Genomic DNA, 17,248 nt, shown 5'->3' on the forward strand with positions numbered 1-17,248 from the left:
ACAGATATTGAAACTGTTTACACCCTGCAAAAAAGAACTGTCCGGTCTATTTATAATCTTAGAGCTTGATAATAATCAGTTTCTTCACAGTATGTTTACAAAAATATAATGTGTATTTACGATAATGTAGACCTTTTTGAAAGAAACGGTGGCAATCATTGTATAGACACGAGGAGAATAGGTAAACTAATAACACAATAGTTTCAGACTTCGCAAAGTCAAAACACACTTCCTGGGGAACGGTATTCGTTTCTACAATAAGATACCATATTTAGTTTTAGCTTGGCTTATTAAACAAAATTAAAGCACATGTCAAAAAAACATCGATAAATAAGGCATATTGCTCAATGCAAGATTATATTAAAGATAAAAAAACTTAATATTTGTTGATATCTAGCAGAATATATATAAAAAAAAAATTGTATTTCACCGACATCCTATATAATTGAAATATTATTGAGTTACCACACCGGTGGTTAGCTTTATATTAATTCAATACAGTATGACGATTCAAAAGTGCTTTTATTACTTGTCTACTTGAACTAAACTACTTGAATGAAGAATATTTTGATTTTGAATTTTAGGATTTTTATTTAGGATTTAAGTATAATTAAATTTAAAAAAAAAACGGTAATTTTATTTTTGACATTATGACATGTAGGAAAATCCTTCGGCATAAGAAAAGAAATAATGAAGACGTTACAAAAAATAATAATAAATTCACTTGACTTCAAGGCGACGGTCGTTATTATTAACGACCCGCATTGAAGTTTCGTATAACACAAGATATTATGGAGATAAATATTAATTATTTATTATTAAGAGTTATTTTGGAGGGAACATAATATATCAAGAGCAGGATATGTTTTCACGGTAATGGAAGTATCGGCGAATTATCATTGAAAATATTACATCTTTTTTTAGATTTTTGAGGTTAAGTGGTAGTTACCATTTACCTAAAGGTGAAGTTAATCATATACCTATTGATATACATTTTAAGACATATCTATTATAAAACAAATGTTGATGTCCGAACGCGATAAATTCAGAAAAACAAACGGAACGAATTTTCATAATTTTCGTGTTATTAAAGTTTTGGCAGAAATTTATCAACATATCTTCCAGGAAAAAGGATACAAGTCACAAAAATACGTAAATAATAAAGATAATGATTCTAGTGTTTTCTGAATGGTTTTTATATTTCCACACTGAACCCCATATTTTTATTTTAATATTAACTAGCCCTCAAAATAATAATACGTCCTTAAAATAACTTGTAATAAGAATGAAGATGTCCAAACCCATATGTGGAGTCCCAAAAGTGACATTTAAAGAAACCTTGGAATCCAAAACGGAGCCCTACCTGATCCGTTAAAATATGGCTTAATGTGGTAATAAATATAAAGAGGTCACATTACAAAGCTGATAATTTGTTCCTGGAAAAAAAAATTACATTCATCGTGTAATTTTGGTGACCTTTGATGTCACCGTGAGTCATATCCGAATAATTATTTAATTAAAAATCGCATCTTGTCTTTCGATACGAAGAAGATGCAGGAAGTCGATTTATAGTCGTTTAATAATTAATTTTTTTTCTCTTTGTATTTCCATCCCTACTAATTTACATGCGTAAATGACTCTGTCAACTCTTCACGCTTCCGTTGAACGGATTTAGATATATTTTGGCTTCTTTATCATTAACCCCTTGAGGGGGTGAAATCGGAGTTGCGGTTCCAAGATAAGCAGAGGGCTCAACTAGTTTTCTACAAGTATTTATGCGAAATCATTGGGTCTCCCCAATGGTAAAATGAAATATGAACAAAATAAATTTTACTGTACTAGACTTTAGATAAAAATGTAGTTTTTTTTAAAGTGTGACTATTGTTGTTTGTTGGCCCTACTCCCATTTAAAGATGTCACCGGGCGTTAGGGCGTGTACTAGGTCTGAGATATCCACGCAGGCATGGACCCCGGGGTAACTGGTCGGGGCGATGGCCCCCTACAGTGGTGGCAACGTAGTCTGCAACTACAGACGGATCACTGGGTTTATTATCAGTGGTGTACTAGGCTGCGCTTTGCAACTTGACATTGAGATATTTACAAAAATCTAGACATCGCGGTTTAGGAACTCTAAAATATAAATCAACGCCCTCTAGTGATACACAATACTAAATAAATAATTAAAAAAATGTTACGACGTTCATGGCTTCATGCTCATTACATTCACGTTTGGACAAATTGGATGTTTTAATTATTTAAACGACTTTGGTTGTACGAATATTACTGATCGCTTTTGACGTTTTAATGTTTTTTGTAATCATATCAGTGTTATATATGACGCTGACTGTACAGGAACATGACTTGGCTTGTCACGTCGAAAGCCTAAATAAAAAAAAAAATTGTATAGTTCTAGCTATATCAGCTACTCCACCTAAATCGCAAGCAAAGCCACAGACGCCAACAGGTATACTATATTTCAATTGTGATCTTGTTAGCGGAGATGAAAAGGGGTAAATTAAATATAGTCCTATGTCCTTCCCGGGACTCAAACTACCTCCATACCAAATTTCATCTAAATCAGTTCGGCGGTTAAAGCGTGAAGAGGTAAAAGTTTTTTTCGCATTTTTAATATATAATAATCAATAATAAATATAACATATAATAATAGTAGTAGGTTTTAATAACACTAACTTTTTTTTTAAAGAACACTAGCAATGCCCCAAAATAATTAAGAAATTACTAATATTCCTATTTACCCCTTCTTTTAAGCTTATCACTTATGTTAGTGGGGACGACAGGATCAGGATTCAGGATCGATCCTGCGACTTTTTACATCGCTAGGCGGCCCGACCATTGCGCTATTGACGTAATGTATTTCAATCCGAACTTGTACATAATGTAGTTGTTTAAATACAATGCATGCAGCTTAGGGAGACAAAGAATAAAAGGAACTTTAATAGTATTTGATGACTCAATAATAAAATTCCGCAGACATTTGTAACTTTGCCGTTTCACAAATTCAAATCTTTTGTAAAAAATTCATTATATTAAGATTATATAGATGATAAAAAAGCGTGAAGCTAATGCTTGTTGACTTCCAGACAGGATATATAACATACATATATAATTGTATTTAACTAACATGACTGAATTTTTAGATGTTGAAAGCGAGTAACTACAGAGTTTCTTGCCGGTTCTTCTCGGTGGGATCTACATTCCGAACGGGCGGTAGCTTTACTTAAAATAGTTTATTAAATGACGATTCAAAAGTGCTTGTAAAAGCTTGCTTTAATAAGTATATTTTGATTTATAGCAGTCATTTTATTTTTTAATAAAACAATAACTAATATGTACACTATTCGGGCAATAGATTCACGTCGTGTTTTCTGTACTGTTTAATCCCTACTATATTATACGAAAGTCAGTTTGTTTGTTGGTGCCATTTAGGCTATTAAACTGATTATTATCAAATATTGATGTACAGGAAAGGAGATAGAGATAGGTTATCGACCTGTGACAGCAGCAGGCGAAATCGCGAGCAAACTCCAGTGTTCTATATTCGAAATGAATGCTTCGAATGAGCCAAAAACAAGTCGGAACACTTCGCTCTCCAAAATATTTATTTATTTCATTCATATTGTTACCTCACAATCTGAAGATCCAATTTGACCTAACTGTCCATTCCACCCCACTTCCAACGAAAGTAGAGGGGAAGACCATTAGCATTATGCGACGGCGAGTCGAAGAATTCCACCCAGATGGAACTCAACTTTCTATTCGGCAACGTGCGAAAATCGTGTTGTATCGTCGAATTCGCGCCAAAAGGACGCTACGGCTAACCTAAAAATCGACAAGAAATCCGACCGTTCTTTGCATAATACTACTACTCGAGTGCCCAACGGCAATTTTTATGTAATACGCTGTAATAAACTGTTATGCAACTGCCATTTTGGCCTCATATTTTCGTCGGGTCACAATAGTCTCCGATCTGCCATGGCGGTGACCGTGTGCGTTTGAAATTGACAGTTTTGTGTTTTCTTTTTTTTTTTTCTAAGTGTCAGTGTTTTGTGTCAGTGGTTTTCAGCAAAAAGGATTTAATTAGGTGAGTGTTGAGTTTTTTTTTTTATTGCGTCACGTCACTGTTTCTGTTTTTTATATTTCGATATATATATTTTTTCTGGGCTCTACAAACACGTCGTGAAAGTCGCCTAGGAAATGTTATGTGTTGAAGAGCCGAGGCATGCTATGAGATTTGATTACAAAATGCTTATTGCTCAATTTTTACCGGAATTCATCTAATGTTTAGTGATTGCGAAATCTTTTAACACCACTAACCCACTTTTGTTGATTTTACGAATATATAATTATTAACGCGTATATCAAAAGTAAAAGTAACGCAAAACGTAACGGTCAAGTGTGATGCGTTGCTACAGTCGAGATTTTTTTTTTATTGCGGAATAAGAAAATGGATTATTTTTCTACTTTTGAATAATTTTATCAAAAAAAAAAAAAACGTAAATATTGATCGGTTTTATTGAATTATTTTTAAACAGCTTGAAGCATTTTACTACAAAATTGTGGACATTAATTTATTTCAATGTTGAAAAAAGGAAATACAATTAAAAAAAACAACAACGTACTAATTTTAGAAGTGTTAAAAAAATAAAAAGCTCTTGTATAGTTACTGAGAAGTAATTAAAAATTGTATTAATTGGTTTCACAATTGTTTTAAAGCAATTGAAATGTAGGCTCTTAATTTTATATAGACTATATAGTCTGTTGTATTTCAAAGTAGGTCAATACAGATTCTTATCTGACTGGATGAGGCTGTATACTTTAATACTTTCTCTCAATGGCAAAAAAAAAATATGATTATTATTTTTTATTATATGTCAAACATTATGCAAAATTATATTATTATTGTGACGTAATAAAAAATATTTTTATATTTTTTTAATTTATTTTAATTATAAAAAATAGTTTACCGAATTTTAAGTTGTTTATTTTTAATTGATAAAAAAATATGCTATATGAATATCCGAACAATAAATTATTAATAGGGTTTCAAACCGGCGTCGGCGACCCATTTCACTAACCTTGTAAGGTGCGCACGCACACTGAATACTTAGCGTTAGTCAACAACTTAAAGTGTGAACTCAATAGTTTGTTACAAAATAATTGTACTATTACGTTATATATAATATATGTAATTGGATTATATAAACTTAAAACGCGAGGATGATTTATGCAAACCCTATTGGTTTAAGTTACATATATATTTTTTATGTATACCTAAATTCAAAGTTGAGTGAAGGTTTATTTTTTTTATTATATATATAATTTGTTTAAAAGACTTAGTTTAGTTTAAGTGTGTAATTAAAATACATAAATCATATCATACCATGTTTATAAAAACTGGTCCAATTTCAGGAACAAAATTATTGATAGAATTTCAACTAGTACGTTTCTAACAGAAATAAATGTATCGCAATTTATTTGTATATCACTATAAATAAGGAACAGGAATTAGCTATCTTTTTAATTTACTCATTATAATAGCTGACAAGGACATAACAACTTGGTTCCCAATGTTGGTGGTGCATTGGCGATGTAAGGAATGCTTTAATCTTTATACGATGCCAATGTCAATGGGTATTGGTGACCACTTCCTAGTAGGAGGGGGGGTTAGCTTAGGGGGGGGGGGAGTTGTCCTACCTTTTACATAAAAAAGTTGTCTTGGCTTGAATTTATTTTCTTATATTAAGTTTTATCAGTGTGGGTAGGTTATATAGCTTATGTTAGCGTTATCCAAGAGAAAAGAAATGTAGTCGGTTTTTCTATGTATTTTGTAAATAAGAAAATTTAAGGAATATCGAACATAGTCAGATAGATCCTGAGTTCTTAAATCTATTTATAATAACTGATGGTAACCTCATTGATATAATGAAAAATAATTTTGTTTTGATGTAATAATTAAGGTTTAAAATAATATGAACATTTTAACTTCGACTCAATCATATATAAATCATGTCATGGTTTGATGGTCGAACATAGTCCAAAGCAGGTGTAAGGACACCTGCTAAAGGTACATTGGTAAAGATGGAATCAGACAGTGCCTTTTTCGTTCAATTAAAGTGAAACGTCTAAACAAAAAAAAAAATGATACACTTGACAAAATAATTTATTAGTAAACCAATGAATACTCACTCGAGTGAACGTTCTTCAGAGTGAATGTATCGAGTATAAAACATAATATATGTATGGTATATTAAGCATTGATTAAACCGGTTTAATTTGAGTTAAGCGGATGTTATTTGGCTTTATATATGTATAAACATTTACCTGTGGTGTAGTAACGTGGTGTAATAAACGTCAAAAAAAAATCAACCAGCAGAAGTAGTTAGTTTCCAGTGAAACAACAAATACGAATCATGAAAACATAGGTTTTAAAAATAGAATTTTAAAAGTATTTTTAACGGTTACTTAATTAAGATAAATATGTACAAATTGTAAATATAACTTAATATATCTTAATGTACAGTAATCTTATAAATGAAATTATACAAAGTACATATACCGTTGAAAGTGAAATTAAATCTTAAATAAGAAAATTAGAATTATTTTTAATAATAATTATTATTGTGATATACGTCGTTTGTCAAAGTAAGAGTGTTATTTACTAAGCTATATATTATTTGACTAAATACAAAAGTAGTCTAAACAACGCAAGGTTAACTTAAGTGGCACCTCCGCAAAGTAGTTAGCTTATGTCTAAACATAAGATTGATCTCCTTCCTAGAGCGTGAGACTGAATTGAGCAGCTGTTGTACAAAATTTGAATAACAACAAAAACAAAATGCTTAATAAAAATAAATATATATTGTAAAAAAGACGTAGTTTTTATATGTTTTAAGGTGTAATTTTTTTTTTGTACCTCTAACAAAGTGTATGTAAGATTTCATGATAACCGGTCGAGTAATTAATACGATATACATATATGTATATTAATAAATATTATATTATATTATAATTTATAATTAAAATGGAAATAAAGAATCGTTTCAAACGTTACTAAGATACGATACATAAATTAAATAATTATATTTCGTCATGTAATTCGCAAAACAAATTCGAACGTAACATTTTAACTAGGCCAAGTTCATAGTGTGCGCGGGCGCAGATTTCACTTGTTTCGCAAGCGGAGCAAGCCATCGAATCGGATTCCAAAAGTATTATATATTTATCTTTAGTTGGATACATGAATATTAACCAAATAACACAAACACGATCGTATTAATATTCTTATACGACAGTCAATATTCTATCAATTTCCGGTATAATTTCAAATTAAATTAATTATATATTATGGACTTAATTCAAGATGGCTTTAACAAGCGCTTTAAAATCGTCATTTAACAAGAGTGAATTAAGACTATGACAACTTCCATTAATTCTGTAATAGATAACAAATAAAGGAGAAAAATGTACTGGATTTTCTTTGCTTGTTCATATATTTTAGCTAATCCAACCGAAAAAATAATAACGATAAACAAACCTTTGATTTACGTATTCCATGCATCTTGCTTGCTCAGCTTTATTGTACGTCTGACGGTTCCCGATTAATATATCTATACATATAATAAAATTGGAGTGTCTGTTTGTAATATTAAAATAACCGCGTTTCACTAAATGCATATGTATGTATACACGGTACATATACCCGGTACAAATACCTAAATAACATTTTTTACAATTTTTGTCTGTCTGTCTGTCTGTTCCGGCTAATCTCCGAAACGGCTGGACCGATTTTGACGGGACTTTCACTGGCAGATAGCGGATGTAATAAGGAGTAACTTAGGCTACTTTTATTTTAGAATTAATATGTAAAATAATAATAAAGTCACGCTTTTTTATTAAATTCAAACGCGCAAGAAGTCGCGGCCACAGCTTGTCTTTATATATAATACATCACTATTTCATTTAACTGCTTATATTCAATTGAATTCTACTTCCACAGTTCCGTCAATAATAGTTTCGTCGACAAAAAGCCATATTTTCGCAAATCCATACTGAAATTCGTAGATTATTCAAAATCAAAATATACTTTATTCAAGTAGGCTTTTATAAGGACTTTTGAATAGTCGTTTAACAAATTATATGAGTATCAGTAAAGCTACCACCGGTTCGGAAAGCAGATTCTACCGAGAAGAACCGGCAAGAAACTCAAGTTACTCTTTTGCAACATCTAAAAAGTTAGTTTTGTTTGTTAGTTAATACAATTATGCTTATATGTATGTATCCTGCCTGAAAGTCAACAAGTATTCAAGCTGTCGGTCAATAATATCGCGTAATTTGATGTCTAATGTTGTTTAGTTGACTTTTGTCCTCTTATGGTTGGAATAGACTATAGATGTGAAACTAGTACCAGTTCTGTTTGTAGATTCTACCGAAAAGAACCGGAAAGGAAATCGCTTCTTATTAGACTTTTTAAAAAGTGATTTCTCTCATTCTTACATCATTGATTTGACATTAGAAAGAAGAAGACAACAATGTTTAACTAATCACTATTTCAATAACATTTGTAGATAACGTCGTATATTTGCTAGGTGTGACTTATATTGTTTCAAACCTGAGAAAGTTCTTCGGTTAGAAATTTCTAGATTTCAATATGCCCATGTTCGCAGATCACGAAGAGAGGTCAATAAAAGATCATTTATACATGTTTTTATGTATTAAGAGTGAGCAAGATTATATTAGCCAAATGTCAGATACTTAATAAATCCTTTCAGCACAGAACTGTGACCATGATAGATATATGAATTACATTCCAAAACTTGCAACAATAGCAGCGATCTCTTCCAGAAAGTTCTTTTGCAGAGTATATAGACCAATGATATTAATTATATTAAGAGAACAGGAAGTCTAGGAGAGCCTTTTTATCTGATTTACAGCCTTTTACTAAGGACAGACCTCGAAACAGTACTAAAAATTCATTTTTTCATACAAGCTAAGTCAAATTACTAATTAAATTAGTTGTTATATAGTACATAATACGGTAACACAATTCCACGTGGGCGAAATGAGTAACGCGTTTTTCCAGCAAAATAAAAAACAAGCATCTTAACACTACTCATGGCTTTCTCATTCGGCCATGGCTTCAAATCCGAAATCCGCAAAGAACAAGCTCCAAAATGTCTCTTTAAGTAAGACTATTAATGGCATATTTATGATTTAATAACGTTCTTTTAAACGTATTAAGAGCCGAGATGGCCCAGTGGTTAGAACGCGTGCATCTTAACCGATGAGTTCGGGTTCAAACTCAGGCAGGCACCACTGAATTTTCATGTGCTTAATTTGTGTTTATAATTCATCTCGTACTCGGCGGTAAAGGAAAACACAAAACGTGAAGAAGCCTGCATGTGTCTAATTTCAACGAAATTCTGCCATATTTGTATTCCACTAACCCGCATTGGAGCTGCGTGGTGGAATATGCTCCAAACCTTAGCCCAGCTCAGGAAGTTACATATTCCGATGGGACGGCTACTCAACATCGAAGGAGACCAACGTTCTACCTGCTCATCAGGATCGGATTCAAGGAACTTATATCGTCCCCGCTCGGTGTTAGAACCTAAGATTTTGAGATCTGCAGGGTATTAAGCACTACAACAACGAGGCAAGACAAAATAAGAAAATAACGATAAAATAACGAATCTCTATTAATTAGTTAAACTTATGAGATGTGGAACATAGCTGTATATGTTAATTTTAACGAACGTGACCTCGTAAAATAGTTATTATATCATGTTGACGATATAATACGTAACCAAAAGCTTTAGCTTTAGCTATGAATTAAACATGTATTTTTTTTGTAACCGACACTTTTTATAAGATCAATCAAGTTCGAGTCTGTTATGACCAGTCTAGGTTAGTATTAAAATCTAGAACCTGTTATACACAGTCTAGGTTATACTGCTGTGATTCACTTCGTAACTCACTTGTGAAACGTTGACAAACGACTTACGATAATACGCCACTTTGATACGTCCTTTGATATGTTCTTTAAATTTTATCATTTGTAGCACATTTTGACATTTGAGGCTTTCGCTCTGAGATGAGTTTCGAGTTTTAAAGAATAGCTGTATTGATCATGGTATGAAAACTTATATGGTATTTCTGTCAACGACCATTTAGTAGCTTAGAATTAAAAAACGGTGGAAATAAAATCGTTTGTTTGGATAGGTATCACCCACTCAGATATTGTAATGCTAAAGAGCAGTACTTACAATTGTCGTGTTCCGCTTTGAAGGGTGAATGTGCCAGTTTAACTACAGACTAGGTACATAACATCTTAGTTCCCAAAGTTGGTGGCGCATGTGCGATGTAAGGAATGGTTAAAGTTTTTTACAGCGTTATTGTCTATGAGCGGTGGGAATCACTTGCCCGTCCGCCTGGCTATATCATTAAAAAAAACTCTCGGCCTCGAATGAAAAGGTTTTCTCATAATGTTCTTTGCAACACGAGATGACTTTTATCATAATTAGGTATATATGTAGAGCATGAAAAAATTAAGATTACTTGTCGAGATTTAAATCTGTTACATTTAATTGATGTCAACGCATCCCATCCAATGTTCCGCTTTCATAATAAATAATGTAATATATTAATAAAAATCACTTACGATATAAATTTTGATATAACAAACAGTTACGGTTATACTGACGGTTTTTACATATTCATTACGAAACCCTGAAATCATTGACCTACAGATGAATTTCAAACCAATTGAATATCGCTGGAAACGGTACGTATACGGTTGAACACGTCAATCTATCCAATAAAGGAGGCGTTATCTAAGTTCTAAGTGAGTATGTGAGTTCTTCCGTGATCAAATGAACTTGATAATGATTTCTCTACGTAAGGGAAAACAAAATGTGGTGTCCTTACTAAAACCTAGCTCTGGGCGAGACATTTTATTAATTAATACCAACTACTACTAATACTTATATCCTTTATGAGCAAATTTAAATGTACAGTGACGTTAAATAACCTATAAGAGTCGGACAAGAAGGTTAGAAGTTATATCATATGTATTAACTAAGCATAAATAACTCATACATACAGACTGACTGAAATCATATATCTTTTGTTAAAAACTGCTAAACCGATATACATAAAACTTATAGCATAAGGAAGCAGAGATCAATTCCGAATTGACATCATTATTCATCCCCTTATTTATTAAAACAATATTAGTAGCTTGTTAATTTCCCACTGTTGGGCGAAGGACTCCTCCCTTTGAGGAGTAGGTTTTGAAGCATATTCCACAACGCTGCTTCAATGCGGGTTGGTGGAATACACATGTGGCCGAATTTCGTTTCAATTAGGCACATGCAGGTTTCCTTACGATGTTTTCCTTCACCGCCGAGCGCGAGATGAATTATAAAGACAAATTACGCACATGAACATTCAGTGGTGATTGCCTGGATTCGAACCCGCAAACATCGGTTAAGATGCACGCGTGCAACCACTGGGCCATCTCGGCTGCATTCTTACTCGGTTTTTATTAAAACGTAAACAGAGTATTTACGATTAAATTTAAATATAGAACGTGTCCTGAAAAAAACACGAACGGCTGGTCGCCCTACATTTTGTGCGCATGAGTGGCTATACGCAACTCTCTCTGAAGGTCTATAACCTTACACTGTAGTCGTATTTATTACAATTTCAATGAACATTCTTAATGAATTCTGGGGGTAATTCTACTAACATATCGGCATGATTCCTTTCTGATCCAGTTTAGATTATTCCTCTTATACCTCACAAAAATAAAGCTCACTTTAATCGAAACTTTTTCGGTAGGCTTTGTGCAAGCCCAACTGGGTAGGTACCACCCACTCACCAGATATTCTACCGCCACTCAGTATTATTGTGTTCCGGTTTGAAGGGAGATTGAGCCAGTGTAAATACAGGCACAAGGGACATAACATCTTAGTTCCCAAGGTTGGTGGCGCATAGGCGATGTAAGGAATGGTTAATATTTCTTACAGCGCCATTGTCATTGTCGCCATGGGCAGTGTTGACCATTTACCATCAGGAAACCCATATACTCGTAGACCAACCTATGCCATAAAAAAGAAGTCAATTCTACTTTTTATATCGGTTGCGATACCATCCCGATTATATTGCGATTGAACTTCGACCGAATGGCAACTGGATCGTTGTGTTAGTAGAAAAGGAAACCGCTGAACTGCAACGATTACATTTCGATTCGATTGCGATTAAGTAACGATTTGTTAGCAGAATTACCGCCTGATCATCATTACGTACGTAGTATAAAACAAAGTCGCTTACCGCTGTCTGCTGTCTGTCCCTATGTATGCTTAGATCTTTAAAATTACACAACTGATTTTGATGCAGTTTTTTCAATAGATAGATAGATTAAAGAGGAAGGTTTATACGTATAATACACGCACAATGCACTGCAATGCAATGCAATGCACAGAGAAATACTAACCATCTTTAACTTTTTTCAATGTGTCATCAACTTTGGGAAATAAGATGTTATGCCCCTAGTAATGCTATATTATATATTACAACCTTCAAATCGGAACACACCAATACCAAGTACTGTTGTTTGGTGGTGTAATTGTCGACAGCTTAGCCCAGCAGTGGGCCAAAGCCTTCTGTCCCTTTTGAGAAGAAGTTTTCGAGCTATTCCGTCACGCTGTTCCGATGCGGGTTGTTGGAAACACATGTGGCAGAATTTCATTGAAATTAAACACGTGCAGGATACTTTAAGTTGTTTTCATTCACTGCCGAGCACGAGATGAATTAAAAACACAAAGTAAGCATATGAAATGACAGTGTTGTTTGCCTGGATTTGTACCCAAAATCATCAGTTAAGATGCACACGTTCTAATGTTATTTTAAAAAGGTAAAATTTGATTGTTTGTTTTGAATTATCTCCGGAACTACTGATCCAAATCTAAAATGTTTTCACCGAGAAAGCTAAATTTTCCATGAGTGATATAGGGTATAAATACATTTATAACATCACTTTTACGCTAGTATGTTATAAGTCGCACCTACACAGACGGGCTGGCAAAACTCAATCATCAATAGAGTATTCTACTATGTGTGAAAAAGTACTTCAAAATGTTGATTTTCTTAATAAAAAGGTAGTGAAAACTATTTTTCAATGAAATCACAAAGTTAATTTTTGAGCGTGTTTCCTTGTAATAATTCAATACAAATGTGTTTTTAAACACTGAATATGTCTTTTTGTTTGTATTAATTTGATGTTCATAAAAAAAATGATGCGTGTACTGAGTTCGAGCGTGCATCGTTTCACGTGCGACGTAATTAAAAATAGTTTTTAATTGCATGCAAATAATTACAAAATAATACTAATAATAAATTTAATTCCATCTTTTTTTAAACACTACTACCACTAAGATACAAATTTAAATATTAATTTGAATTTTTAATAAAATAAACACTGTAAAGTAACATAAGTTGTGAAGTTACGTCGTTCCGAAGAATCACTGCGTCGATTGAAGTGAACTGTAGACTGTTCACCTGACATTAGTGTGTGTTTTGCATTCGTTCAGTGCGCACGCACGGAGCGACGATCGAAAATTCGAAACAAATATTAACCTAAATTTAAATAACGATTCAATTGTCAAGTAAGTAAAATTACTTGTTGTTCAATTGAATACATAAAATATCACGTCATCCTTCAATCTAACAAATCTATAGGGATATTGTTACACAATGTTGAATGAAAAGCGTAAGAGCCGTGACATACGCAGCGCTTACGACGTTTTGGTCGGAAGAAAAATATTCTTTATAAGCGGTCTGGTGCTGTATTTTTTAATTGTTGTATTAGATGACTTAAGAAGATTTATCGATGCAGCGAACTTTAGATCTTTTACCAGTATTTGGGCAAATTGTTAATACATGAACGTTTTTGTCTATCGTAAAATAGAAATGTTTTCGTGTCGTGAGCGCGCGTCATAAAAATTCGCTCATATTTCACTGTCCGTCTGTCTGTCCGTCTGTCACCAGGCTGTATCAATATTTACGGATGATGTATGTTGCCACTATAAGAACAAATATTAAAAATAAACAAATAAAAAAATATTTAAGTGGGTTTCCCATACAACGTTTTTATAGCTAATGTTACGGAACCCTACGTGCGCGACTAGAGTAGCACTTGGCCGGTTTTTAGGGTTCCGTATTTTTAATAACGCTTCAAATGGAGTATAACTTCAAAATAGTTAACATCATAGCGAGTTGTAATTAAATATTAATAAAAGAGCATTTAATAGAGCATTAAATAGCCAATCAACAGTACTCGGTTTAAACGATGAGTGAGCTAGTGTAACTGCAGGCACAAGGGACATAACATCTGAGATTCTAAGGTTATTGGCACATTGGCGATGTAGGGAATGGTTAATACTTCTTACAGCGCCTTTGTCTATGGGCGGTGGTGACCACTTACCACCAGGTGCCTATATACACGTCGTAGAATTAAATTGAAATTATACACGCATTCCTTACGATGATTTCCACCGCCGAGAACGAGATGAATTATAAAGACAATTAAAGCACATACAAATTCAGCGGTGTTTACCTGAGTTCGAACCCACAATCATCGGTTGAGATGCAAACGTTTGATAAAATTGAATCGTTATCTACGAACATCTTACGCCCGTTTGTATCCTAGTGGGTCTCCCGCGAAACTTCACGTTTATTCAAAAGTTTTTTTAGACCTATGACGTTACAAGTCGCTCATCTACATTTGGTGCCAAAATGAAACCTCTTTTAAATGAAAACTTTGATATCAAATAGTAGACATTAGTTCAGTTAGAATTGGAGTTTGATGGACACAATATACTTTAATTTTGTTTACGTTTTTCATTTTTTTCTTAAACAGTAGTAGTTCCGCTCTTGAACCGGCACGTAACGTTTTTCTGCTCTTTAATAATTCTAAGATTCTTAGTTAAATCGTAACAATTTAATAAATTTCAATGAAGAATCATATTTAATTTTCTGCACATCTACGACTGTAGTCCTCAAAATGAGACCATAATTGATCTTTTAAATGCAGCTATCGTCCCATAACCACTGGGAACAAAATCGGCTTACGCTATTAATACATAAGATTATTATCAATTAACGAATTCAAGATCAATCGTCTTAGTTCTACTTATCCGGTCGAGTTGGAATTATGAACGCACATTTAGTGACGGAGAAAATACAATGGAGTATGAAATTCAATCGGTTTTAGTATAGGGATTAATTAAAAGCTAATTTAAATATATTGTCAATTCATGAGAAGACAAATCATCATATTACCTATAGTAACATTCCATTCATGTTCCACTGTTGGGCTAAAACCTGTTTTATATTGACAACGCTGTTCCATCCGACTTACAGATTTTTTTTCAAAATATACAGGATAAGTTAAAATCCTGAGAAAATTTAAAACTTTACACATAGCACACTAACCCTCACCCAACATTCTTATCCTTTCGAGGGATGAATTAATGAAAATAGCCCTTGTCCTTCTCCGAAATTAAAACTATCTCAGTACTAAATTAAATCTAAATCGATTCAGCGGTTTAAGTGTGAAGAGGTAACAGACAGAGTTACTAATAAATCAATATATAAAAAAGCAAAATATCACTCACTGATTCAGAAACTATAACACCTAGAAAATTGAAATTTGGCAGGTAGGTACCTTATAGGATGTAGACATCCGCTAAGAATGGATTTTACGAAACTTCACACCTAAGGGGGTAAAACGGGTGTTGGAAGTTTGTGTTAAATAAATATATATTATGTCGAATAAGAGATGAGTTAATACCACAAATTAAGTACAAGGAAATTAATTAGGTGAAAAATTGTCAAGATCATTCAACGTATTCTGCTCATCACGAGTGATTAGATCTATACACGTTGAACGATTGAATGGTTTTACAAATCGGTACAAACCTATCGTATTAAAGTATTAAATAAATACAAGATACCTCATTTTGTTCACTGCAGCATGGCGAAGTGCCAAGAGTCTTTCGTTCCAGGTTAGTCAAGGTAGTTAGGGGAATTCAGGTCATCGATTGATTGGATAAGTTTTTTTACGAATTGGGCCGAAATAAAACGATTTGAAACGTTGAGTTAAGGCAGTGGCGGGCTTATCTTAAGGCTGATTAGGCCTAAGCCTGGCAGAGCCGGTTTTAAAGGTTTGGAGGCCCTAGAGCCACAAAGGCGTGGGTACCCTAATAATTATACTATGAATTAATATATAATATAATATGAATATTTTCAGTAACTTTTAAAACAATTAATAGTAACATTATTATAATTTGACTGTATCTAGTGTGGGTCTCATATGGAGGGCCCAGAGCAGTTGCCCCGGTTGCCCTTTCCTAAATCCGGCTCTGAAGTATGGTGTGGTTTGTTCGGGGCGTGAGCGCGGGAGGAATTCTTAACAAAATTAGACGCGAAGGCTATTTCTATTTCTTGATTAGTACTGATGAAGTTAATAAATAAGTTAACCGAGCTAACTTAATACACAATACTCAATATTAGTGGTACATTAGTGCGCGCATCTTGATGCAGCCTTCACATACGTTTGCGTTCCTTCGAGTATCAATTACATGAGATAGAAAGAGAGCTATCTATCTCTCTTTTCATGATTTGTTCTGCATTACTGACATTAGGATTTCAATTCAGATAGCAGAATATATTTAATTGTAAATCGTGTGTGGCTCAGGAATTAAGATCCTGCGATTACCACTAGGACCTCAAAAGAAGAAGAATGAACAGAACATTTAGCAATTTATGTCAAATGTCATGTTGATGTTAAGTTTACAGTGTTGCCAATTCTTTATGCACTATGACTTAATGTCAAATTAAGGGTGAGACGTACTAAAAATGTACAGTAATTTGATTGTTTTTGTATTTACAGGAATTTAACGCTTCTATATTAGATAAAGATTTTTAATTTTGACTTTGAGTAAATATTTTTTAATAAGGTTTAGCAGTGTCGATTAGAGTATTAAATTAATATTTTTAGTGGCTTTAGCCTTTTTCTAAAAGATAGGGTTGACTGATAGAGTGTGCCTTCAGGTGTTAAGTCCTTACTGTACTAACTTCACCATTTAGCAACAATGGGCCGTTACGGGTAGACTTCAAACATCAGCATTGATTGTTATTGAAATAATTTATAACTAAACAAATAAAT

This window comes from Vanessa atalanta, chromosome 29 (assembly GCF_905147765.1).
Source record: "Vanessa atalanta chromosome 29, ilVanAtal1.2, whole genome shotgun sequence".
Classification (NCBI taxonomy): domain Eukaryota; kingdom Metazoa; phylum Arthropoda; class Insecta; order Lepidoptera; family Nymphalidae; genus Vanessa; species Vanessa atalanta.